The sequence below is a fragment of the Bos grunniens genome, chromosome 7, assembly GCF_055505025.1.
Source record: "Bos grunniens cultivar Pamir isolate PY7600 chromosome 7, Bosgru_T2T1.0, whole genome shotgun sequence".
Classification (NCBI taxonomy): Eukaryota; Metazoa; Chordata; class Mammalia; order Artiodactyla; family Bovidae; genus Bos; species Bos grunniens.
The window spans coordinates 55,951,724-55,978,684 of NC_141171.1; the positions used below are offsets into that span (position 1 = coordinate 55,951,724).

General features: G+C 39.0%; 1 long non-coding RNA gene and 1 other non-coding gene across 20 annotated transcripts in view; both read left to right on the plus strand.

Moving 5' to 3' along the window:
• LOC147369591 (uncharacterized) overlaps window positions 1–26,961 on the plus strand; it is a 676,540-nt gene that overhangs the window by 353,457 nt on the left and 296,122 nt on the right. For 18 of the 19 annotated variants that reach the window (XR_015168516.1, XR_015168514.1, XR_015168513.1 and 15 more), the window contains one exon: window positions 24,777–24,935. This is a non-coding gene — a long non-coding RNA (uncharacterized LOC147369591). Of the gene's footprint in view, window positions 1–24,776; window positions 24,936–25,106; window positions 25,770–26,961 lie in introns of those variants that run through there. The other variant, XR_015168520.1, reaches the window with a different exon arrangement.
• LOC147369592 (small nucleolar RNA SNORA31) lies at window positions 8,579–8,702 on the plus strand. Its single transcript, XR_015168688.1, has one exon. It is a non-coding gene; the product is annotated as a small nucleolar RNA SNORA31 (small nucleolar RNA).

The window sequence follows — 26,961 nt, forward strand, 5'->3', positions numbered from 1 at the left end:
TCCAAAATTGCAACTTGTTGCCGAACAGCCATCAACAGAAGGATGTTGGATTCCACCAAAAAAAAAAAAAAAAAAGATACCCACATCCAAGGGCAAAGGAGAAGCCCCAGCAAGACAGTATGAGGGACACAATCATGTTTGCAATCAAACCTCATACATTTCAGAGACACTTAGAGGGCCCAAACAAACCTGTATGAACCAGGACCCAGAGACCCCACAGAGACTGAGCCAGAACTGTGTTTAAGCATCTCCTTTAGAGGTACGGGTCAGCAGTGGCCTGCTGCTGGAGCAGGGGCTCTGGGTGCAGCAGACCTGGGTATGGCATAAGCCCTCTTAGAGGAGGTAGCCATTAACCCCACCATAGAGCCAACAGAACTTACACAGGACTGGGGAAACAGACTCTTGGAGGGCACAAACAGAACCTTGTGTACACCAGGACCCAAGAGAAAGGAGCAGTGACCCCACAAGAGACTGACCCAGACTTGCCCATGAGTATCCAGGAGTCTCCAGTGGAGGTGTGAGTTGACGGTGGCCTGCTGCAGGTTCGGGGGCACTGAGTGCAGCAGTGCATGCATGGGACCTTTTTGAAGGAGGTCACCATTATCTTCATTACCTCACAGGGAGGTAACACAGCCCTGCCCACCAACTGAAAATTGGATTAAAGATTTATTGAGCATAGCCCCACCCATCAGAACAAGACTCAGTTCCCCCCTCAGTCAGTCTCTCCCATCAGGAAGCTTCCATAAACTTCTTATCCTTACCCATCAGAAAAGTGAAAGTGAAAGTTAAGTTACTCAGTTGTGTCTGACTCTTTTTGACCCCATGGACTGTAGCCCAACAGGCTCCTCCATCCATGGGATTCTCCAGGCAAGAATACTGGAGTGGGTTGCCATTTCCTTCTCCAGGGGATCTTCCTGACCCAGGGATCGAACTCAGGTCTTCTTCATTGCAGGCAGATGCTTTAACCTCTGAGCCACCAGGGAAGCCACATATCCATCAGAGGGCCAACAGAATGAAAACCAAATCACAGAAAACTAATCAAACTGATCACATGGATCACAACCTTGTCTAACTCAGTGAAACTATGAGCCATGCCATATAGGGCCACCCAAGACAGACTGGTCATGATGGAGAGTTCTGACAAAATGTGCTTCACTAGAAAAGAGAATAGCAAACCATTTCAGTATTCTTGCCTTGAGAACCCTGTGAACAATATGAAAAGGCAAAAAGATAGGACACTGAAAGATGAACTCACCAGGTCAGTAGTTGCCCAATATGCTACTGGAGATCAGAGGATAAATAACGCCAGAAAGAATGAAGAGATGGAGCCAAAGCAAAAATAACACCCAGTTGTAGATGTGACTGGTGATGGAAGTGAGTGTGATGCTGTAAAGAACAATATTGCATAGGAATCTGGAATGTTAGGCCATTAATCAAGGCAAATTGGAAGTGGTCAGACAGGAGATGGCAAGAGTGAAAATTGAAATTTTGGTAATTAGTGAACTAAAATGACTGGAATGGGTGAATTAACTCAGATGGCCATTAAATCTACTACTCTGGGCAAGAATCCCTTAGAAGAAATGAAGTAGCCATCATAGTCAACAAAAGAGTGTGAAATGCAATACTTGGGTGCAATCTCAAAAACAACAGAATGATCTTTGTTGCCAAGGCAAACCAATCAATAGTACACTAATCCAAGTCTATGCCCCGACCAGTAATGCTGAAGAAACTGAAGTCAAAAGGTTCTATGAAGACCTACAAGACCTTCTAGGACTAACACCCAAAAACGATATCCTTTTTATTACAGGGGACTAGAATGCCAAAGTAGGAAGTCAAGAGATACCTGGAGTAACAGGCAAATTTGGCCTTAGAGTAACAAACAAAGCAGATCAAAGGCTAACAGAGTTTCCAAGTGAACGCAATGGTCATAGCAGAAACCCTCATGCAACAACACAAGAGAAGACTTTACACATGGTCATCACCAGAGGGAGAGTACTGGAATCAAATTAATAATATCCTTTGCAGCCAAAGATGGAGAAGCTCTATAAAGTCAGCAAAACAAAACTGGGAGCTGACTGTGACTCAGATCATGAACCCCTTATTGCCAATTCATAATAAAATTGAAGAAAGTAGGGAAAACCACTAGATCATTCTGGTATGACCTAAATCAAATCCCTTATGATTATACAGTGGAAGTGACAAATAGATTCAAGGGAATAGATCTGATAGACAGAATGCCTGAAGAACTATGGATGGAGGTTTGTGACGTTGTACAGGAGGCAGGGATCAAGACCATCCCCAAGAAAAATAAATGCAAAAAGGAAAAATGGTTGTCTGAGAAGGCCTTACAAATAGCTGAGAGAAAAAGAGAAGCTATAGGCAAAGGAGAAAAGGAAACACATACCCATTTGAATGCAGAGTTCCAAAGAATAGAAAAGATAAATAAGAAAGCCTTCCTCAGTGATCAGTGCAAACAAATAGAGGAAACCAATAGAATGGGAAAAACTAGTGATCTCTTCAAGAATATTAGAGATACCAAGGGAACATTTCATGCAAAGAAGGACAAAATAAAGGACAGAAATGGTATGGACCTAGCAGAAGCAGTAGATATTAAGAAGAGGTGGCAAGAATACACGGAAGAACTATACAAAAAAGATCTTAATGACCCAGATAATCATGATGGTGTGGTCACTAGAGCCAGACATCCTGGAATGCAAAGTCAAGTGGGCCTTAGGAAACATCACTATGAAGAAAGCTAGTGGAGGTGATGAAATTCCAGTTGAGCTATTTTGAATCCTAAAAGATGATGATAAAGTGCTGCACTCAACATACCAGCAAATTCAGAAAACTCAGCAGTAGCCACAGGACTGGAAAAGGTCAGTTTTCATTGCGATCCCAAAGAAAGGCAATGCCAAAGAATGTTCAAACTACTGCACAATTGCACTCATCTCACATGCTAGCAAATCAGCGCTCAAGATTCTCCAAGCCAGACTTCAACTGTATGTGAACTGTGAACTTCCAGATGTTCAAGCTAGATTTAGAAAAGGCAGAGGAACCAGAGATCAAATGGCCAACATCCGTGGGATCATCAAAGAAGCACGAGAACTCCAAAAAATATCTACCTCTGCTTTATTGACTATGCCAAAGACTTTGACTGTATGGATCACAGCAAACTATGGAAAATTTTTAAAGAGTTGGGAATACAGATCACCTTACCTGCCTCCTGAGAAATCTGTATGCAGGGTCAAGAAGCAACAGTTAGAAATGGACATGGAACAACAGACTGGTTCCAAATTGGGAAAGGAGTACATCAAGGCTATATATTGTCACCCTTCTTATTTAACTTATATGCAGAGTACATCATGAAAAATGCTGGGCTGGATGAAGCACAAGCTGGAATCAACATTGCCAGGAGAAATATCAATAATCTCAAATATGCAGATAACACCACCCTTATGGCAGAAAGTGAAGAGGAACTCAAAAGTCTCTGGATGAAGGTAAAAGAGGAGAGTGAAAAAGTTGGCTTAAAACTCAACATTCAAAAAATGAAAATCATGGATTCTGGTCCCATCACTTCATGGCAAATAGATGGGGAAACAATGGAAACGGTGAGAGACTTTATTTTTTGTGGCTTCAAAATCACTGCAGATGGTGATTTCAACCATGAATTTAAAAGACACTTACTCCTTGGAAGAAAAGCTATGACCAACCTAGACAGCATATTAAAAAGCAGAGGCATTACTTTGTCGACAAACGTCCATCTAGTCAAGGCTATAGTTTTTTCCAGTAGTCATGTATGGATGTGAGAGTTGGATTTATAAAGAAAACTGAGCACTGAAGAATTGATGCTTTTGAACTGTGGTGTTGGAGAAGACTCTTGAGAGTCCCTGGACAGCAAGGAGATCCAACCAGTCAATCCTAAAGGAAATCAGCCCTGAATGTTCATTGGAAGGATTGATGCTGAAGCTGACACTCCAGTACTTTGGCCACCTGATGTGATGAACTGACTCATTGGAAAAGACCCTGATATTGGGAAAGATTGAAGGCAGGAGGAGAATTGGATGACAGAGGGTGAGATGGTTGGATGGCATCACTGTCTGGATGGACATGAGTTTTAGCAAGGTCTAGGAATTGGTTATGGACATGGAAACCTAGCATGTTGCAGTCCATGGGTAGCAAAGAGTCAGACATAACTGAGCGATGGAACTGACTGATCTGAGGGCTTTTCTGGTGGCTCAGACAGTAAAGAATCTGCCCACAATGTGGGAAACCTGGGTTTTATCCCTGGGTTGGCATGATCCCCTGGAGGAGGTCATTGCAACCGACTCCAGTATTCTTGCCATGAGAATCCCTATGGATGAGGAGCCTGGCGAGCTACAGTCCATCGGGTCACAGAGAGTCAGACATGACTGAGCAACTAAGCACAGCACAGTGCAGGGATGCCTTATTTTTGGCAAAGGAGGCAAGAATATACAGTGGGGCAAAGGTAGCCTCTTCAATAAATGATGCTGGGTAAACTGGACAGCTACATATAAAAGAATGAAATTAGAACACTTAATACCATACGCAAAGATAAACTCAAAATGGATTAAAGACCTAAATGTAAGACCAGAAATTGTACAACTCTTAAAGGAAAACATAGGCAGAACACTCAATGACATAAATCAAAGCAAGACCCTCTATGACTCACCTCCTAGAGAAATGGAAATAAAAACAAAAATAAACAAGTGGGACCTAATTAAAAGCTTTTGCACAGCAAAGGAAACCATAAGCAGTATGAAAAGACAACCCTCAGAATGGGAGAAAGTAATGGCAAATAAAACAACTGACAAAGGATTAATTTCAAAATATGCAAGCAGCTCATACAAGTTAATACCAGAAAAACAAACAACCCAATCAAAAAGTGTGTAAAAGACCTTAACAGACATTTCTTCAAATAAGACATACAGGTTGCTAACAAACACATGAAAAGATGCTCAATATTGCTCATTATTAGAGAAATCTAAATGAAAACTACAATGAGATATCACCTCACACCAGTCAGAATGGCCACCATCATAAAGATTACAAGAAATAAATGTTGGAGAGGGTGTGGAGAAATGGGAACCCTCTTGCACCACTGGTGGAAATATACATTGATACAGCCACTATGGAAGAGAGTATGCAGATTCCTTAAAAACTAGGAATAAAACCACCGTATGACATAGCAATCCCACTCCTAGGCATATACCCTGAGGAAAATGAAATTGAAAAAGACACATGTACTCCAATGTTCATTGCAGCACTGTTTACAATAGCAAGAACACGGAAGCAACCTAGATGTCCGTCAACAGATGAATGGATAAAGAAACTGTGGTACATACAAAAAATGGAATATCCAGTCCAGTTCAGTTGCTCAAGCTTTTAGGCAAAGCTAGATCAAGGGATACAATCAGATCCATCTCTCAGTTTTGCTTTCTTTCATATTTGCTTATTTTCAGGAAGATTTTCTCTTTGGGATGGTAAAGTAAATAGCGTCATCTCCAGGTTTGTATTCTACCAGCTCAGCAATCCCAGTGGAAAGTGAGGAACTTCACTTTAAACCATAAGAAGTCCAGGGATGGAATGCTGTTGGCCTACTTTGATCACCTGCCCTGCCCAGAGATAGTCCTGGGGTTGGGGTAGATATAGTGCTCTGACAGGCCACACCTGGATCATTTTCCTCTTCTGGGAAAGCAAGATGTAGTCAACATGAGCTGAGTCACATAGAATCAGAATAGAGGAGTGGTGGACCCCAAATTTATAATGCAGGCACTGTTACTTAAGAAAACTGAATGGACAGTGGAGAGGCAAAACACACACATATATTATACACACTCAAGTTTTTTCTCTCTACTTGCATGCAAAAGAAAATTAAATAATTGTTTTTATGTAATGATAGCAAGTCCACTAGGACTTCCCTAGTGGCTCAGATGGTAAAGCATCTGCCTACAGTGTGGGAGACCTGGGTTTGATCCCTGGGTCAGGAAGATCCTCTGGAGAAGGAAATGGCAACCCACTCCAGTACTCTTGCCTGGAAAATCCTATGGACGGAGGAGCATAGTAGGCTACAGTCTGTGGGGTCGAAAAGAGTCGGGCACAAGTGAGTTAATTCACTTCACTTCACTTCAATGATAGCAAGCCAATTTAAAATAATTATAATTTCTGATATAACTCAAAACAGAATTTTATACTTTTTTTTTTCCACCTTAGGATCTAGGAAGGAACCTAAGGCGAGAATTTTATATTCAAATTTAATATTCAAATACCTCGGTAAAGTAATTTGAAGGGGGAAATCAGTTGAACTTTTGTGATATGTCAAATACCCTTAGAGAGTAAATGCATGGTGATTTACTACTGATAATCAATCACCATTTCTGAGGCTTTTGGAAAGGAGTCAGGTTGGTGACATTCCCCACTGAGATTTATATGACCTCTTCCTGCCATAAGACTGGCCAAACTCCCCCAAACCACCCTGTTCTACAATAGAGGACAGGAGGTCACAAGCCAAAGACATCAAAACAGCTTTATTTAATGTGTAACATGGAAGAGGCTGGAGATGACAAATGACAGGAAGGTTTTTCCATCCTGTTGACCTTAAAGGAATGTAGCCTGTGATACATCTGCTTCCCTTTCACTGAGAGTAAAGAGACTTTGATGCTATTGTCAGGCCACTGAGCACCGGTGAGCTCAGCTCTGGTCCAAAACTCCACTGTGTAGCACACAGGCAGTGGGGGTGACTTGAGATCACAGAACAGAGATATTAATAAATAATAAAAGATAAACTTAGATCAAGCATGCCTCCAGAGTTGAAGTTCAACCAATCTACCCAGGGAGAGGAGGAATATATTTATAGTTTCAGAGCTAATTCATGTATTTCTCAAAACAGTTATATTGTAGAGACATGGCTGGGAATCAAAGTGGCTTCTAATACAAAGGGTAGCTTGAAAAATCCACCTGACCAGGGTTACACTGAAAGAAATAAAATGTCACAACAGAAGACATGAGAAAGAACTGTACCAAGTTCCATGTCCTGGGAAGATGGGAAGCTTTCTTCCTTCTCCCAACTCCCAAGAAGTAATACCTAAACTTGATTTTTTCTAAGTTGAATCTCAGACAAAAACTGCATCTTTCATGATCATTAGGATATTATCATAATAATATATCTTCAAGTTTGAAAACAATAGGAGATATAAATTATCCAGTTATTTTCAACATTTTTAATGTAATAGAAACTAATTTTCTAAAAAAACATCATCATAACCCTTGCATATGGATCAGCTGAAAGAACAATTGCTTTGAATGAAGACAGCATGGTATTTAGAGACTCGTGATTTAGATTTGAATGCAGAATATGGCTCTTGCTAGCAGAGCAAATTAGGTTCTGGCAACCTGTATTTCTCAGTATCCATTTCCTCTGTCATGGTAATCTCAATGTGCCTACCTATTGACAAACAGTCAAATTGAAAAACAAAGGTAATTCATTTGACAGCATAACAAAAAGAAAAAAAAAATTGCTGAAGAATCATAGGAAATTATTCTCACTGGAGATTGTCCTAATAATCTGTCTCATGTTCAGTGAATGACTTAGGCAACCTTCAGCTTAAAGACTATTTTCTTAAAAGTCTTTTAATAGAGGAGAGATCCAAAATTAAATAAAATATTGGATAGCTCCACTGAATTTTTAGAAAACCTAATTTTGATTATGGAGGAAGGGTATCATCTTAAATGTCTGTATGGAAGCAAATGAATGATGAAGAGGTATTGACTAGATAAGATACTGAAAGCTTTCATGATAAGGATTCAAGAGACATCAAGTTTTGTCATTAAAGAGTGTGATTATGCCATATGGTAACAAATAGATATCAGGAACATACTTCAAAGTGACTGAGTTTTACCTTTCTATTTCCAATGTGTAGGATCTTATAAAAATAAAGTGTGTGTTTGTATAGATATATGATAGATAGACATTATTAACTGTGTTGACATTATAAGGAAAAACAAAATAATATGCTTAAAAATTCTAAATATATATTCTAGTTTATAGACATAAAAGATTAACCAGGATATTTTCATGTGACAAAGTCCAGTTCAAACTTTTTTATGCACAAAGGTATAAAGTAGGGAGGTGGGGAACTAATGGCAGTAAAGGGAAATCAGTGCAGTAGTCCTGGCTTTAGGTAACATAGGAGATGGAGGGTCAAGTGATGCCGTTGGTCCCTGCCCTTTTCTTTATTTCCCCCTTAGGTTATTCTGGGCTTCCCTTGTGGCTCAGCTGGTAGGGAATCTGCCCGCAACGTGGGAGACCTGGGTTCAGTCACTGGCCTGGGTTAGGAAGATCCCCTGGAGAAGGGAACGGGTACCCACTCCAATATTCTGGCCTGGAGAGTTCCATGGACTGTATAATTCATGGGGTTGCAAAGAGTTGGACACTACTGAGTGACTTTCACTTCACTAGGTTATTCTATTCTTTAGATCTTGCCTCAGCACTGTATGGGCATTATAAGCTGCCCCACATATATACATGTCATAATTCCAAGAACCCTCTCCGTCTCTGTACCTGCATCAATTATATTAAAACAAACACTGTGTCTGCTAGGGCTTCCACTACAAATGCAAGAAAAATGTGTCCTCATGCTTTCTGTCTGATTGTGGCAGCCCAGATTGAATGGGGGAATACAGGGAAAAAAATTTGCACCTCCCAAATAACCTTGTGAGCAGTAAAAGCCTGCTTTATTCCAAAGAAGAATTTATAAGAGTTTACAAGGCTTTCCTGGTGGCTCATAATCCCCCTGCCAATGTAGGAGATGTGCTTTCAATCCCTGATCTGGGAAGGTCCCCTGGAGAAGGAAATGGCAACCCACTCCAGTATTCTTGTCTGAGAATTCCATGGACAGAGGAACCTGGCAGGCTGTAGTTCATTGAGTCATAAAGAGTCAGACATGACTGAGCGACTATACAGCAACATTGAAAGATTATTCCCTTATAACCTTACTTTCTGATTGATTTCACTTCTAAAAACATAAGGGTTAAGTCTGCTATGGCTGATGCATGTTGATATATGGCAGAAAGCAACACAAGATTGTAAAGAAATTATCCTTCAATTAGAAAGAAAGAAAAAAAAAATTAAGTCTAAATAAAGAATAAAACCAACACTGATTAGACCTGTTTGGAGTACCAGATCTCTTTTTTTGATTAACTGTTCTAAATTAGGTGTTCTGATTGGCCAGTCATGCAGTCTGTATTAGGTGCCTAGCTCTGTGACTAGGAATTAGGACCCTGGATTGATGGTCTTATCAATAGCCCATGAAATGGAGGAGGGTTGATTCATAAAATGTAAGAGCACAAGGCCTTTAAAATAATAATAATAAGAGCACTAGATGTCCACTATCAGTTCTTTAGTTTATAGCATATATGTTTTTAGAGGCATAAATGCTGAAAGAGAGAAAACAGTATCTCCTCAATGATAGTATTGGTAAATTTGCATTCCTTATTCAGGTTGGCCACTCTTGAGTTGTGACATTCCAGTTGGGATGTCAGAGTACAGGGACAGTGGCCCCTGAACTGAGGAGAGGGGGGCTTCTGCTGGAATTGTATAACAAGGTCAAATCTGAAACAAACTCATAGTTTTGAAGTTAGGGAAATCAAACAATCCCTTTGACCCAGAAAGGCATTCATGGAGTGAACTAAAGTATTGACTCTTTTTGCATTGTGTAGCAGGGCTCTGACCCTGCCCTGAATAGTAGGACTTCACATACCAGGAATCCACACAAGCTCACCCCATTATATACAGAGCCCACAGAGAGAGAACAGTACAGCCTAAAGTACCCTTTAAAATAGATTTTACAAAACAAAGGTGTTTTTTGATCTTCACAGAAATATCCTTTTGGAAGAGTTGAATGCAGTTAAAACCTACGAAAAAGGCATTAAGATTTATTCATATGAAGAAACAAGAACTATGTCAGATATCTTGATAAAAAATCAACTTCTTAGAAGGCTATGGTACAGTCACAAATGAAGAATATCTGAAGATAAACCCAGATAGCCCCAGGGATCCTGGTAGCAGGAAAAGAATAAACTCAGGAAGCTGGGGCTGGGGCAAATAAGCTAATGAGAAGCAGTAGAGCCTAATGCTGAAGCAGATCTGCTCTCAGTTCAGGTCTGGGTTTGAATTCAGTGTTGTCACTTAGTGACTGGCTTGTTCTTGGAATATTTGCTTCAGTTGTAAGATGGGAATAATGATAACATCTAGTTTACTGACTTGTTGTGAAATACCTAAGGAACTTAGATTAATGCCTATATACACTCAAAATTTTAAGTAATTGTAGTATATGTAAGATCTGAAGTCACAGAAGATAAAGTCCAAGTGTTCAAGCATTGCATCTTGAATAATGAAGCTGAACCTGTAACTGAGCAGGGCCCTGTGGGGTTTTCCTGGAACAGAACCCCCTCTATTTCCTCCGCCTGTCTCCTCTGTAGAAAAGCTTTAGCCTCCTAGGCTTTCCCCAAATTCCAAAGAATACATTTAATCAGAGAAGTGGGACAATGCAGAAAGAAAGAAAAACAGTCAAGTGAGACAAAATAATAATTTAGCTACCAAACAGTCAAGGACCTTTAATTCCCCTCAAGGGCTAGAGATAATATTCTGTTCTTTGAGCTGTTTTGCAGATACTGAAACCCTCACGAGGTGTAAGAAGTTAACTGTATGCTACCTACAAGCACACAGACCCAACACTAGCTGGAACTAGAAGGGTGATGATGTTGACTCCAGTTCCCTCATCACCAACCAATGAAAAGAATGTCCACAAGCTGATCACGCACCCCACAACCCCCCTCCCTCACCCTGTCTTTGAAAACCTGACCCTGAAATCCTTTGGGAAGTCCAGGCCTGTTAAGCACTAGCTGCCTGGACTTCTTGCTTGGTACCTTGCAGTAAATGCTGCACTTTCCTTCATCACAACCCAGTGTCAGTAGATTGGCTTGTGGGCAAGTGAATCCAAGTTTGGTTCTGTAACAAAGCTATCAAGACCACACTGAAGGAGGAGATAAATTTCCCCCAAATGTGTTACAATACACCAGCAGAAAAAGAGGTAATGCAAGCTGGGAGGCAAAGTAAAACAAAATCCAGGAGAGTTACCAGCGTGGGGAATTAATAATCCATTTGATTTCTTCATGTATTTCATTGGATGTAGGTCACATAAAGACAGTAACTTTGCTTCATAAAGAAGATACTGAGAGTTTGGTGACTTGATGTTATATTGATATGAAAAGAACATCCCTATATTCACAGCTACAAAAAGTACCAATTTACACATATCTGTTCTGATGCTATATATAAGAAAAGCAAATGACATTTGTAGTGCAATGCAAGCAAACCATTGTTAATTCATTCAAACCCCATTATATCTATGAAAATGGGGCCTTTAAAATAAATAAAAGATCAAGCCTTGTTCATCATTGGTCTCTGGTCCCATTCAACACAGAAAAAGCCAAAAACACGCTCTGGGATACATTGCTTTTTGTGTAAACTTTACTTGTTCATTGCTGATGTCTTGACTTTTTTGACATTTATTTAATGAAAATAGTTGATTTTTCTCAGTTTATAAAACTTGGTGAATCCTTATTTAACTTCTTGGCAGTTATAAGTAATAAAGAAGCTTCCTGAAGTAAGATTTATACAAAGTTTGCTTAGGTTTTCCTTACACAAAATCCCTAGGAAACTGGAATTGAAATAGTCATTTTTTCTTCTTTTATCTGAATTTTTTCTTCTTTTATCATTGAGCACATTCATTTACACTTTTTGTCTAGGGTTGTTCTGGACTGTTATGTTGCTACTTTGATTTATTTTAGCTTTCATTTCATGGTGAAAGAAAAAAAATGAGCCATTAAGCACTTGGCTTTGGACAAAAGATCTCCCATTGTACAATGAATGACATACCTTTTTAAAACGGATTTGAGAAACGAAGTTTAGCAGTTAGCTTTCAGCTGTATTCTTTTAAGATATTGTGGAGCCATGAATCTTTGGAGATACGAAGTAAGGGGAAACAGTAGTTCTAATCTACCTTTCTATTCTGTATAAACTAAGAAAATGTGTGAATCAGTGTCATGTACTGCTTTCTGGGCTTGGCATGTATGATCTCATTTATCATTTACTCATTCATTTGATGAGTATTTTAACTCAGCTGCTGTTCTAGGGTCCAGGGTACACAGTTAACAACAACAGCAAAATATTCCTGCCCTATGGAGCTTATTGAAGGGCACAGATAATAAATAAGATAAGTAAGTAAAAAATATTGGTTAAATTGTGATAATTTAGGAGTAAAACCAAGCAGGGGTGTGGGATATGAATTGGTGGTTGTGGGTGGTTGATATTTTAGAAACATAGCTAAGTAAGTCTTCTTGGAGAAGATTTTTTTGGTTTTCTTTATATTTTTGAGTAAAAACTCAATGAAATGAGAGGGACACTATATATACACGTGTGTGTGTGTAAATAATAGGGAACAGTTCATGGTGAAGGAAATGTCAAGTTCAGAGGCCTTGCAGTGGCTCCAGGACAAGTACATTGGAACACTTGGGGAATCAGTGTTCCTGGAATGGGTGAATGAATAGAAGAAAGGAAGGAATGAAGTCAGAGAGGTAAAATAGTGGCAGAAGGGGTAAATTATGTCAGCCTTTATAGGTCATAATAAGCATTTAACTTTTACCATAAAAAAGATATTTCACTAGAATATTTCCAAGGAAGGATTGAGATATCTGAAAAATTAATCTAAAAATCATGTTTTATCAAGATCACCCTGCTTGGAAGAGACAAGTAGGGTGCGAGAGCATGGCCAGAATAATAACTGAAAGGATATTGCAATAATCCAGAGGAAAGATGATCATGACCTGAACCAGCGTGGAGGTGATGGTGGTGGAAAAACTGATTGAATTCGGAATATGTTTTGAAGGTAAAGCAACAAGATTTGCTGATTGACCAAGAGATTAATTTTTTTTAATTGGGTACACCCGTATCTTCCTATCTTCTCTCTTAGAGCAGGACTTCTTGCTTAATGTTACTTGTATCTATTGATCAATTTATCATACCTCTATAACTCTTATTTATAGCCATCCATCCACGCATCCACTCATCCGTGATTCTGCCTGTTTTCTTTCTTTCCTAACAGAGTTAGGTTGATTTCCTCAAATATGAAGGAGTTAATTAATACATTTTTGAAATATAAGAAGATTAACCTGACTCTGTTAGGAAAGAGAGGGAACAAAGAAAGAAAACAGCAGAACCATGGACTGGCTTGCTTTTCATACAAAAGAAGGGAGACCCAGGGTCATCAAAATAATCTGGTAGAGTTTAAGATTTGAAAGGTCTGTCAAAACCACCTTTAGGATAGTGCCCTTATAATGAGAAAAATTGATTCAAACAAAATAAATAATAATGACAGGTCCAGCCATATTTGGGGTAAGGTGTAGAGAAGAGTTTGGGAAAAGATTGGAACTTTAGGTAATAAATTAATTCATAAAGATTACTCATATATAAAGTAAGAATCCTTCTATGCTCAAGAGAACCTCCAGGTTTTGCTCTGTTCCGTCTCCTGATGGATAATGTCAAGTTATCAACTTGATATGGGTAGAACATAGTGTATTTGCAAATCCATATTGTCTTACTTGCTCTAGTCCTGTCATTACTGCTAGTAAGGAACTATGGACTGAGAAAATGAGACGTCTCGTTATCCCAACGCCTTGTGTAATTTCTGCAGAGATGTACTAACTCAGGCAGCCCAGGCTTAGATTACACTCTAAGGTTTCCACTCCCCAGGAGAGCTGGATACATCCAAAGAATGAATTAAAACAGAGAGCAATGTTCATGGGGCAGTGCATTTTAAATATTTCTGTGTGAACCAGAATTACAGCATGTCATAACAGATTGAATAGGGTAATATATGAGCATTTAATCAGTAAATGAAATAATGGTAGTTAATCTCTCCTGTTATTGAAAGGCAGGTGATGCCTGTAGTGTCCCTGCTTTACTATTTATTCAGAACACATAAGGTTGAGATTGTTCTGACAGACTAAGAATATAATACATGTTGTATACCTTCCATAGCCTTAAGTGAGACATAAGTTACATGACAATGGAGGCCAAGCAGATGTTGGAAAGAAGTGAAGCAATAAGGGTGATGTAAACTTGAGATGCATATCTGGTTGAAAGTCACAGTGACTATGAGTTTAGACAATTGTATCCAAGTAGGACTTAACCTCAGAGAAGGCAATGGCACCCCACTCCAGTAGTCTTGCCTGGAAAATCCCATGGTCGGAGGAGCCTGGTAGGCTGCAGTCCGTGGGGTCGCTAAGAGTCGGACATGACTGAGTGACTTCACTTTCACTTTTCACTTTCTTGCATTGGAGAAGGAAATGGCAACCCACTCCATTATTCTTGCCTGGAGAATCCCAGGGACAGAGGAGCCTAGTGGGCTGCTGTCTATGGGATCGCACAGAGTCGGACACAACTGAATCGACTTAGCAGCAGCAGAAGCAGCAGGGCTTAACCTCAAAAGGTTATGTGTTCTGATTTTTCCTAAGTTTTCAATGTGAGACTATAAAAAAAAAATCCATATCAGACCAACAAAACACATCCATGAACTAGCATTTTGACACATGTCTAAATTTTCAAACTGAAAAAGGTAATATTGGGTAATGTAATGATTAGAAATGCAAACTTTTAATAGAACCCGGTTTAACATTCTCCTTATCTATTAACTCAGCTTCTTTGAAAGTTACTAAAATTCTCTGAGCCTTGATTACCTCAACTGTAAAAAGAACATGATTCAGACTCTGCTGCTGCTGCTGCTAAGTCGCTTCAGTCGTGTCCGACTCTGTACTACCCTATAGACGGCAGCCTGCCAGGCTCCCCCATCCCTGGGATTCTCCAGGCAAGAACAGTGGAGTGGGTTGCCATTTCCTTCTCCAATGTATGAAGTGAAATGTGAAAATGAAGTCGCTCAGTTGTGTCCGACTCTTCGTGACCCCATGGACTGCAGCCCACCAGGCTCCTCCATCTATGGGATTTTCCAGGCAAGAGTACTGGAGTGGGTGCCATTGCCTTCTCCGAGGTATTGCAAAAACTTAGATAATACACGTAAAGTGCTTAAATAGGTGATAGTAAAGAACTAAACAGACATGTCTCCAAAGAAGACATACAGATGGCTAACAAACACATGAAAAGATGCTCAACATCACTTATTATCAGAGAAATGCAAATCAAAACCACAATGAGGTACCATCTCACACCAGTTAGAATGGCTGCTATCAAAAAGTCTATAATCAATAAATGCTGGAGAGGGTATGAAGAAAAAGGAACCCTCTTACACTGTTGGTGGGAATGCAAACTAGTACAGCCACTATGGAGAACAGTATGGAGATTCCTTAAAAAACTAGAAATAGAACTGCCATATGATCCAGCAATCCCATTGCTGGGCATATACACTGAGGAAACCAGAATTGAAAGAGACATGTGTATCCCAATGTCCATTGCAGCACTGTTTATAATAGCCAGGACATGGAAGCAACCTATATATCCATCAGCAGATGAATGGATAAGAAAGCTGTGGTACATATACACAATGGAATATTACTCAGCTATTAAAAATAATGCATTTGATTCAATTCTAATGAGGTGGATGAAACTGGAGCCTATTATATGGAGTGAAGTAAGTCAGAATGAAAAACACCAATACAGTATACTAATGCATATATATATATAGAATTTAGAAAGATGGTAACGATGACCCTATATGTAAGACAGCAAAAGAGACAGAGATGTAAAGAACAGACTTTTAGACTCTGTGGGAGAAGGTGAGGGTGGGATGATTTGAGAGAATAGCATTGAAACATGTATATTACCATATGTGAAATAGATCACCAGTCCAGTTTCGATACATGAGACAGGGTGCTCACAGCTGGTGCACTGGGATAACCCTAAGGGATGAGATGGGGAGGAAGGTGGGAGGGGGTTCTGGATGGGGGACACATGTACACCCATGGCTGATTCATGTCAATGTATGGCAAAAACCACTACAATATTGTAAAGTAATTAGCCTCCAATTAAAATAAATATTTTTTTTAAATGAAGATGATAATGATGATTAGCAACTAAGTATCTCTGATTTCTAGATTCCCATCACATGTCAACCCCACTGGGCTAAGCATTTTAGTCTTTTTAAAAATTACTAGTGAAAGTGGCTCCATGAAGGGCATTGTACAGTCTTTTTATATGAATTTCATATGCATAATTTAATCCTCAGAACGTTAAAAGTAGGTACTATTATTTCAGTACCATTCCACAGGTAAAGAAACTGAGTCCAGATAAAGCCATTTGCACAAAGTCACAAGGTAAATAGAGGAACTGAAATTCAAACTAGGTCTGTATGAATGTAAAATAGAACTTCTAACCATGACTTTGTCCATAAAGTCTCTACATACTTCAGTCAGTATTAAAGGTAAATAAGAAGAAATGTGAAATTCGACAATTCATAAGTGAGAGAAGTATAAAAAGAGAAAGTAGCAGACATGAGCTATTAGATTTATGGAGCTTTATGGAATTGCTATAAATACTCTTGATAAGCAAAGTGTCATGGGCACAGTACAAGTGAGTAAGTTGTTTTTTATATCCAGATTAAAAGTTTTAACTTCCCTTTGCAGACATTTTTTAAAATCCCTGTGGAAATTTATCTTTGCCTGTATCATAAAACTCCAGAATTTTTTTTATAAAATGAAATTTCTGGATAGCCAGATTATCCAACAGAAATACTTAGCAAACAGGGAAATACTTACATGAACTAAAACCACAGATCAGAGCATCCTTGTGAAATTGGAGGTTAACCAAGTAACTGAAAAAGGCAATCAAATGGAATATACTGTAAAATTGTGCACATGTATCTGGTTGCACATAGCCTTATGTTGTACAGTGATTAGAAAGCTAAACTCATGGAGCACTGAATTCCTTGAAGAACTTGGTAGGATTAGGCTCAGCTGTGGGTATAAGTTAATTCACCAAAACAGCAAACAGACCTTAGAGACAGTGACAGTCACTGAAAAGAGACTTTGATGGATGTCTCAGCTCTAGAGGTGCAGTGCTCTGCGATACCCATGTGCCTCAGAACCAAACGAGGGCCAGAAATGGCTGTATGTTGCAGGCACTATGTGGGCATTCCCTGGGGAGAATATTTATTAGGAGCAAAGAGAGAACACAAACTTGGAAAATATGAAGGAAGAAGTTAAAAAATGTTTTGTTTTGTTTTGTTTTTTTCTATAGCTATTGGAGGAGAAGAAAAACACAACACAGTGATGTTTCCCTGCTGTAGTAGTGAATTCCTGTTCTGTGAGTGACTGCCACACTGAAGGCACTTGGGCACAACCAAGAAGACTTCCTGTCTCTTCTCTCCTCCTTAAGCCTGTTAGGGTGCTTAAATCTCTTCTCATTATTATCATATCTAATATTTAGCAAGAGTTCTTACTGTGGCAAGTGGTGTTCTAAGGATGTTATATTCTTTATTTAAAAACTTTACACAAGTCTCATGAGGTACACATGATAACCCATAAATTTAGAGGAGAAAACAAAGGGTCACAAAGGTTGTGGTTTGCCCAAGGCCTCCAACTAGCAAGTGGCGAATCTTAGAATCAAATGAAGAATGCCTGATTCCAAAGCTCATGCTCTTTCTACTCCTTTATGCAATATTTAATTTTCTCAAGACAAGGGAATTATTTCTTTCGAATAAATGACATTACCAGAGATAACAAAGGTCCATATAGTCAAAGCTGTGTTTCTCCAGTAGTCATATACAGATATGAAAGTTGGACCATAAAGAAGGCTGAGCGCTGAAGAATTGATGCTTTCAAACTGTGGTGTTGGAGACAACTTAAGAGTCCATTGGACTGCAAGGAGGTCAGACCAGTCAGTCCTAAGAAAAATCAATCCTGGATATTCGCTGGAAGGACTGATGCTGAAGCTGAAGCTCCATTGCTGTGGCTATCTGATGCAAAGACCTGACTCACCAGAAAAAAAAAAAAAAAAAATGCTGGGAAAGACTGAAGGCACAAAGAGAAGGGAGCAACAGAGGATGAGATGGTTAAATAGCATCACTGGCTCAATGGGCATGAGTTTGAGCAAATTCTAGGAGATAGTGAGGGACAGGGAGGCCTGGCCTGCTGCAGTCCATGAGGTCTCAAAGAATTGGACACAACTTAGTGACTGAACAACAACACAACCAGAGATAGCATGCATTGTAGAATGAGCATTAGGAGAAGGCAATGGCACCCCACTCCAGTACTCTTGCCTGGAAAATCCCATGGACGGAGGAGCCTGGTGGGCTGCAGTCCATGGGGTCGCTAAGAGTCAGACATGACTGAGTGACTTCACTTTCACTTTTCACTTTCATGCATTGGAGAAGGAAATGGCAACCCACTCCAGTGTTCTTGCCTGGAGAATCCCAGGGACGGGGGAGCCTGGTGGGCTGCCGTCAATGGGGTCGCACATAGTCAAACACGACTGAAGCGACTTAGCAGCAGCAGCAGCAGCAGAATGAGCATTAGACTCATTAGAGAAGCAGAAGATGGAGAATGAATCCTTTTCTTTCATTTAATGCCTCCCTTATTTAGCTATGGAAACTTGGGCTTCAGTTTTCTCCTCTATAAAGGAGAGACTTAAAGTAACATCTTAATTTCTCCGGCTCTGTCTCCAATCCTGTCTATAGTGCAGCAATCTCCAATCTTTTCGGCACCAGGGAGCAGTTTTGTGGAAGACAGTTATTCCACAGACAGCAAGGTGTGGATGGCTTTGGAATGATTGAAGCACATTACGTTTATTGTGCACTTTATTTCTATCATTATCACATCAGTTCCACCTCATATCATAGGGCATTAGATCATGGAGTTTGGGGACCCCTCCATAGTGTATGAGGGTTCATAGATGCAGTTGAAATAAGAGACACATTAATTAAAGGATATTTACTCTTTTATCACGTATATTAAGGATGTTAAATATCATTTTAGGCATGGTAGAATATTATTTCTTTTTAAATACATATATTTCTTGTGCAATGAGTATTTTAGCCCATAAAGGAGCAATCATAGGTTAACTGTCCCCAAGGCCATACTGGATAAAGATGGACCTCAAGTCTTGGTCTTTCTGATTCTAAATGCCATTACCTTCCATACCAAATGGAAGTGACTAACTTTAGGCATAAGCGGTGACAATCCTTTTAACCAATGTTTGTACCTTGGTGAAAGTGCAAAATAGGTGCCGATGCATGTCCTCAATAGTGGGAAAAACACATTGTTTTCAGAACTTCATAAATCCAAATGAAGAGAAAACTCAGTGGGGAATAATAGTGCACAGCCTTTTCACCAAGCACTTGTAATTATTTTGAATTTGTTGATTCTGTTGTGTGTGACCAGAGAAACAAAATGATGGCCAATCATAGGGAAGTCAACTGTTTCACAGCATGGTTAGTAAGTTACTCTAAAATTTGCTCGTAATCAACCAGAACACAGTCAATTTGATTGGTAAAGCAACAGCCAGAACTTGATTATGGCCTTCTTTCTGTGGCAAAATAAATGGAGAGTCAGGCCATACATGTAGGGTTGGCAGGTTTTCCTATCATCTGGTTGGATCATCTGCTTATTACTAATTATCCCTAAATTATTACTTACCTTAATCTCTCTGCAATCTCAAATTGTTCTTCAATGGTATTTGAGATATTGGGTTGCAGAGAATTCACTAAATCATGAAGCAGTGCATTCTAGTTTTGGAAAGACAATTCTGATGAATGTGGAGTTTTCCTGAAATTGAACTGAATGCTTTTTTTTTTTTTTTGTATCTATCTCTCATAGGGACCATATAGTCTTGACTTCACCTTTTCTTCTTCAGAAAAAAGTTCCCATTTTTCAGTGATTTTTTTTTAATGAAATTGAGGATAGGCTAACTTATTTTTGTATAGTAAAATTTTATATAAAGATTTCTTATATTATTATGTACTCCTATTAGTCCTTTTATACCTATGGCCTATACATATATAAATTAGGAAAATGATTTTCTAACTTTCTCAGATAAATGTCTATGTGTGTGTTTCCTTTCAGCCAGGCAATTCCAAGCACATTCCAGTAATTTTCTTGTATAATCTTCAAAATAACATTGTGGTTTATTAGTATTCCCCTTCTACAGATAAATGAACTATGGAGGTGTCTTAACTAGGCCAAGTGACACAACTAATAATTTGACATTATGAAATTTAAGTCCATAGAATTCCATAATGTGGGCTTTGACTGCTCTGCTTCCCTCAAGACTAAACCTCTCAGAGGCAAGGTCTATGTTTTATTGACTATGGTATCCCAATAGTTAATATAGTAGTAAAGTAATGCTCAAAATTCTCCAAGCCAGGCTTCAGCAATATGTGAACCATGAACTTTCTGATGTTCAAGCTGGTTTTAGAAAAGGCAGAGGAACAAGAGATCAAATTGCCAACATCCACTGGATCGTGGAAAAAGCAAGAGAGTTTCAGAAAAGCATCTATTTCTGCTTTATTGACTATGCCAAAGCCTTTGACTGTATGGTTCACAATAAACTGTGGAAAATTCTGAAAAAGATGGGAATACCAGACCACCTGATCTGCCTCTTGAGAAATTTGTATGCAGGTCAGGAAGCAACAGTTAGAACTGGACATGGAACAACAGACTGGTTCCAAATAGGAAAAGGAGTATGTCAAGGCTGTATATTGTCACCCTGTTTATTTAACTTATATGCAGAGTCCATCATGAAAAACACTGGACTGGAAGAAGCACAAGCTGGAATCAAGATTGCCGGGAGAAATATCAATAACCTCAGATATGCAGATGACACCACCCTTATGGCAGAAAGTGAAGAGGATCTCAAAAGCCTCTTGATGAAAGTGAAAGTGGAGAGTGAAAAAGTTGGCTTAAAGCTCAATATTCAGAAAATGAAGATCATGGCATCCGGTCCCATCACTTCATGGGAAATAGATGGGGAAACAGTGGAAACAGTGTCAGACTTTATTTTTCTGGGCTCCAAAATCACTACAGATGGTGACTGCAGCCATGAAATTAAAAGACGCTTACTCCTTGGAAGGAAAGTTATGACCAACCTAGATAGCATATTCAAAAGCAGAGACATTACTTTGCCAACAAAGGTTCATCTAGTCAAGACTATGGTTTTTCCTGTGGTCATGTATGGATGTGAGAGTTGGACTGTGAAGAAGGCTGAGCGCCGAAGAATTGATGCTTTTGAACTGTGGTGTTGGAGAAGACTCTTGAGAGTCCCTTGGACTGCAAGGAGATCCAACCAGTCCATTCTGAAGGAGATCAGCCCTGGGATTTCCTTGGAAGGAATGCTAAAGCTGAAACTCCAGTACTTTGGCCACCTCATGCGAAGAGCTGACTCATTGGAAAAGACTCTGATGCTGGGAGGGATTGGGGGCAAGAGGAGAAGGGGACGACAGAGGATGAGATGGCTGGATGGCATCACTGACTCGATGGACCTGAGTCTCAGTGAACTCCAGGAGTTGGTGATGGACAGGGAGGCCTGGCGTGCTGCGATTCATGGGGTTGCAAAGAGTCGGACACGACTGAGCGGCTTATCTGATGCCATGTAATTGGAACAAATGTATATATAATTACATCAGACTACAAATTTCAAAAAGTATTTGAGTCCCATTTTATATTAAAAATGCTTGTCAGTAAACTCAGTTTAATCCTTCAGTAACATCAAGGTTCAGCTTACAGATCTTTCCCTTACTTCTTTAATCTTCCTCCCCTGTTTTTGTTTTCCATGGAATATTTTGGAATACTTTGGAATGTTTGGAATACCTATTTCCCAAAATTGGAAATATTTGGAATAAATAAATATCTTGTCATACTTGGAATATTTTTGCAGACCTGAGATCATTCAAGCTTATAGCTTCTTCTTATGTCACCTTTACTTATTCGTCCCTTCTTAGTCCTTTTCTAAAATTGGAATATATTGCACTTATTCACTGGAAAAGAAAATAAATTTACCCAAGAGTTTCCATAAAAGGATTTTAAGCATTGTCATTTCTCACCTGGAATCCTTGTCCTTTCATCAAAAGGTTTCATGACATGATAAAAAATTATCATCATCAAGAATAATCTATTAAAATGGGGAACAAAAGTCCATAGTACCAAGGTGGGATAAGCAGAAAGAAATTATATGTTTTGTTAAAAAATAATTTTGATTGTATAAGTATCTTAAGAATTCTGATAGTGTTTTCTGCATTTTGAAGTAGATTTTTTAAAACCATGTGGTTTCCCTAACCAGCATGCATGGGATATGATGATAAGCAAGTTCATTTTACTAAGCCACAATCTGATCTTTTATTGACGCTTCAAAGCCATGGACATAAATTCCTTTGTACTAATATTGATGATTCTTATTGGAAACCATTATAACATTTTTCCTGTTAATTAAGGCAAGTAGTGCTCAATAAATTTTTATATTCATTCATCAAAATTTTAATCAATACCAACACTATGTCAGGCAGTCTTATAGGCCCTGAGGACACCAGAGAGGAATCACTTTTCCCTCAAAGAGTCTAGGGCTTAGTGGAAAGATAGCGATGTGAAAAAAATGCATTAAAATACAAAATGGCACTTTTTAAAATATAGCTACTTACAGGGTGCCTGAAAATATAAGGAAGATGTACCTAAGTTTGGACGAGCTAAAAGAAGCATCACAGATACAGTAAGGTTTGAGTTAACACATGAAGGTTGAGAAAACATGGTTGGTTGCTTAGAGGCGAAAAGGAACCCAAAGTCTTTGAAGATCAGTAAAAGAATTTGGTTAATTTTAGAATGTAAGAAAAAAAAATGAGATGAGAAAACAAACATCTTTCAGAGGGAAGTCTATTTATTCCAGTGAGCAGTGACCAACAGGGGCAGAATCGTGAGTGGAAGAATGACATCATTTTTGTGAGTGCTCCGTGCCACATTTGTTTCAGAGCAGTGACAGTTGTGCTATTGGCAGTAAGTCAATCCAGGCTCAACTCCACTAATTTGTATGGCTTACTGTCTGGTTTTCCTAGGTTGCATGTCTTATTTGCCGTAACCAGCACTAGACTGATGGAAATTCTTAGGTAGCGATACGCATGACTGTCACTGTAGCTGTTACACAGTATTGTATGTGTTACTTCTTTTGACCTTCGATGGGCACATTCTGCTTATACTGTCATGCAGTATGATTCAATTAGACTTTCCCTGAGCCTCAGTTCTCAACTAATGACCTGTACATGGAGTCACAGATGCCTACCTATCACATATTCCGTAGCAGAGTGCTGACATTCATGGATACATAGAAAAGTAGACAGCTAATTCTCATCTGCTCAGAATCCTGGTTACAATTTGCTATTAAGATGACTATCAACAGTGCCTGGGGGAGATGTGTCAGATTCGAAGCACCACTAATAAATTAAGGCAATATAGCACTACACATGCCAAAAGAACACAGTGGATAAGCTTAAGAATGTCATGACATATCTGTAGTTTTATTGATACCCATGAACTTGAAGTCCCAATTTCAAGATGACATCCAGAGGTCATTGCCCAAATGTTCTTTATAAAAATAAAGTTTATTTTGAAATCATTTACAATCATAAAAACTTGAAAAAATAATATAGAAAGCTCCTACAAACCCTTCTCTGGAGTACTTTAATGATAGCATATTTCATAATAATAAAAAGTATAATAATCATAAATTACTGTAATCATAAAATTATTATAGTAATCATAATTTCTGGTTTTATGAAAATCAGAAAACTGATATTGCTATAATACTATTAAACCATACTGTAGCTCTTATTCAGATTTCTTCAGGATTTCAATCATCAAAACTCATCCACATTTTTTTTTCACTTCTTTAACTGCTTTCTTATCCTTTCTGCTTAAAACATGCTGTTCCATCTGCCTTAGGCACTTATCCCTGTTGCAACAACTCACCTCTCATGTGTGTTAAGTGCATGTTCTAATTTAGCTGTCTGCCTCGTCTTTCAGTTCCAGATCCTGTATCATTTCCAAAGGGAGGTTTTTCCAGGTGCTCCCCTCAAAAGGCTGTATCTGCCTACTGCTGCTAAGTCACTTCAGTCGTGTCCGACTCTGTGCGACCCAATAGACGGCAGCCCACCAGGCTCCCCCGTCCCTGGGATTCCCCAGGCAAGAACACTGAAGTGGGTTGCCATTTCCTTCTCCAATGCAAGAAAGTGAAAAGTGAAAGTGAAGTCGCTCAGTCCTGTCTGACTCTTAGCGACCCCATAGACTGCAGCCTGCCAGGCTCCTCCGTCCATGGGATTTTCTAGGCAAGAGTACTGGAGTGGAGTGCCATTGCCTTCTCCTATGTACTCTCAAAAGCCTCTTTCTCCTTCTTTCCATTTATTATAATAAAATAAATAATTATCTGATTAGTTTCATGGAAATATATGAGGATTGTGATGGTTAATTTTAGGTCTTAATTGATTGAGCTATTGGATGTCCAAATAGCTGGGAAAACATTATTTCTGTGTATGTCTATGAGGATGTCTCTGGAAAAGATTAGCATTTGAATCAGTAAATGGAGTAAAAAGGTCATCCTCACCAGTGTATGTGGGCATCATCCAATCATTTGAGGGCCTAATGCAGCAAAGAGTCAGAGGACATGGGAATTTGCTTTTTCTGCTTGAACTGAGACATTCATCTTCTCCTGCCCTTAGATACCTGTGCTTCTGGTTCTCTGACCTCTGAACGTGGATCTACACCACCAGTTGCACTGGTTTTTAGGATTCAGACCCAGGCTGCATTATACCACGGGCTCACCTGGTTCCTCAGTTTGCAGACAGCAGATCATTGAACTTCTCAGTCTTCATAATCAGGTAAGCCAATCCCTATGATAAATCTCCTCTCACATATATTTGTAAGTATTCTATTTGTTCTGTTTCTCTGGACAATCCCAATACAGAGATGGAAAAATTAACTATGAATTATTTTAGGGTCTTTCACTTTATTATAAAATAATAAGATGTGATATTCCCTCTCTTTCAAAGTTAATTAGGCAGAACCTCTCTGGTACTTCCTGGTTTCAAATCAGCTCTTCCTTAAAAATCTGTAAATGGCATTGGGACACCACTGGATGAACTATAGAGGTTGACTTGCGCTCCAAAATCACTGCAGATGGTGACTACAGCCATGAAATTAAAAGACGCGTACTCTTTGGAAGGAAAGTTATGACCAACCTTGACAGCATATTAAAAAGCGGAGACATTACTTTGCCAACAAAGATCCATCTAGTTAAGGCTATGTTTTTTCCAGTAGTCATGTATGGATGTGAGAGTTGGAGTATAAAGAAAGCTGAGTGCTGAAGAATTGATGCTTTTGAACTGTGGTGTTGGAGAAAACTCTTGAGAGTCCCTTGGACTGCAAGGAGATCCAACCAGTCCATTCTAAAGGAAATCAGTCCTAAATATTCATTGGAAGGACTGATGCTGAGGCTGAAACTCCAATACTTTGGCCACCTGATGCAGAGAGTTGACTCATTGGCAAAGACCCCGATGCTGGGAAAGATTGAAGGCAGGAGAAGGGGATGACAGAGGATGAGATGGTTGGATGGCATCACCGATTCAATGGACATGAGTTTGAGTAAACTCTGGGAGTTGGTGATGGACAGAGAAGCCTGGTGTGCTGCCATCCATTGGGTCACAAAGAGTCAGACACGACTGAGCAACTGAACTGGACTGGAGTGTTTAATGTCTTTAGAAAAGAATTTTTTTTTTACTTTCTTTGACCTTGGAACCCCTTAAATAAAGAGAAATTTCTCTTTATTCAATATTCAGAATTTCTGGTGCATTACTGGAGAATATGGAGTAAATGCACATGGAAGGGTATTTATTCCCATTCATTTTTTCCTGATGAAGTAAAGAGAAGGTAAGTGAATGTAATTAGCAAGTGCCGTCGTTCATTCTGCTATACACCTAGCAATCTGTATTCAACAAATCCTAGTATAGCAAAAGTTCTGGTTTAGGTCATCCTGGGAATAGATGAGTAAAGATAAACACCTGACCAGATAGAACTTACAGCACAGAAGGAATGTGGAAAGTCATGTGGGGTGCTGAGGAAGAGGTAGGTAGAATAAACCAGTAGGAATTAAAAAGACATGTTTAAAAGTTCTCATTACAAGAAAAAATAATTTTGTAACTATGTACGATGACAGTGTTAACTAGAGTTACTGTGGTGTTCATTTTGCAATATATATAAATATCTAATCAATAGTTTTACACCTGAAACTAATATATGTCAATTACAACAAAATAAAAACAAATAATCAAAGGGGGTGATGAATACAGAGAACAGATTGGTAGTTGCCAGAGGTGGGGTGGTGGGTAGTGGTGGGTGTTGAAGAAATGAGTTAAGGATGTTAAAAAGTACGAACTACCATATATAGAGCAAGTAAAGTACAACATGGCAACTAAGGTTAATAATACTGTGTTGTATATTTGAAAGTTGCTAAAAGAGTAGATTTTAAAAGTTTTCATCACAATAAAAAATTGTTCACATACAGTGATGGGTGTTAACTAGACTTATTGTAGAGATCATTTTGGAGTACATACAAATGTCAAATCATTATTTTGTGTATCTTAAACTAAATGTTGTATGTCAATTATATCTATTTTTTTTAAAGGAGGGGAAAAAGTACATGAGTGGGAGTCAAACACAGCATTTTACTTGTCTTGACTCTGCCTATGTAAGTTTAAACCAAAGCCTCTAGGCAGCATTTCCTTCTCTGCAGAATGGATTTAATAATATAATTACACTGTAGGGTTGTGAGGATCTGATAAGATCATGAATATAAGGCTATTTGTATGGCACCAGGCATACAGTAAGTACCAGTGTGGCCTGTTGTTA